Here is a 1,163-nt window from a genome sequence, read left to right on the forward strand (position 1 = left end):
TAACTCCTGCCTGTTTGAGTCTCATAGATCTTCACGTGAGAGTAAAGATCCAGCAGGAAATCACTCTGATTATGACTCTTTTTNCTGCCTGTTTGAGTCTCATAGATCTTCACGTGAGAGAAAAGATCCAGCAGGAAATCAGTCTGATTATGACTCTCTTTAGGAAAAGGGAATGTTTTGTAGCTGCACACAGATGACAGCAGACTGGAGAATCTTGTTCCTGTATTTCTGTCAGTTTCTTCTGCAGCAACACAGAGATTCAGCAGGAATCTGACTGAACACATCCTTTCTTCATCATCAGTGAACCAGAACCTGATAAAACACAATCAAGAACCAAACACTTCATTAATCTGAGACGACTGTAATATACAGCTTTACATCAGACACACAAATAAATAATTCACCAAGAAGACCCAGGATCAGATCTGATCAGGACATGTTTATGGATGTTAATTTCTCCTACAATAACTGACGCTCATTCACAGATTATTAACAGTTTATTATAATCTTTGTAAACCCTTCACATCAGCATTAGGCCTATTTCTGAATGAAAATGTGACTTATGTTTTTTATTTTCTCTAAAGAACACATTTTTTATGGGCTATGAAGATTTTAACCATGCAGCAAACCTTGATAAATCAATAAAAAAAAAATAAATAAATAAATAAATGCCTTTTAATCGGTTTAACTGATTGTATTAACGGGTCAAAACGGTCAGTTAATGGTTAATCGGTAAAAAAATAAACATTATATTCAAATAAAAGTGTCATTTCAGACATTTTTGAAGACCACGGAGAGAAGTGTTCATGGTGAAACATCCAATCATTTCAAGAAGCTCTGAAAGTGCTCTTTAAAGGAAATCCAGACTAAAACTCTAACGTCTCAGAGATATTGTCCTCATATGAGGTTAAATCAACACAGACTATCCATAATTCAGTGAAAGTGATGGAGAATGTAAGAATAATTAATAATCCTGATGTACTCACACACATCATCAACAGTTAGCTCTTATCATCAGCTATCATTTAGCATCTGATGTTTGGATCTCCATAAATACACCCATCATTTGTGCTCAAACATCCACAGATATGAAGAGTATTCACACACAGCTGTAACTATAACTGTGTGAATGTGTTTTGATCAAGAAATAAACCAGGAGAGGT

Source organism: Puntigrus tetrazona, chromosome 3 (assembly GCF_018831695.1).
Source record: "Puntigrus tetrazona isolate hp1 chromosome 3, ASM1883169v1, whole genome shotgun sequence".
NCBI lineage: Eukaryota > Metazoa > Chordata > Actinopteri > Cypriniformes > Cyprinidae > Puntigrus > Puntigrus tetrazona.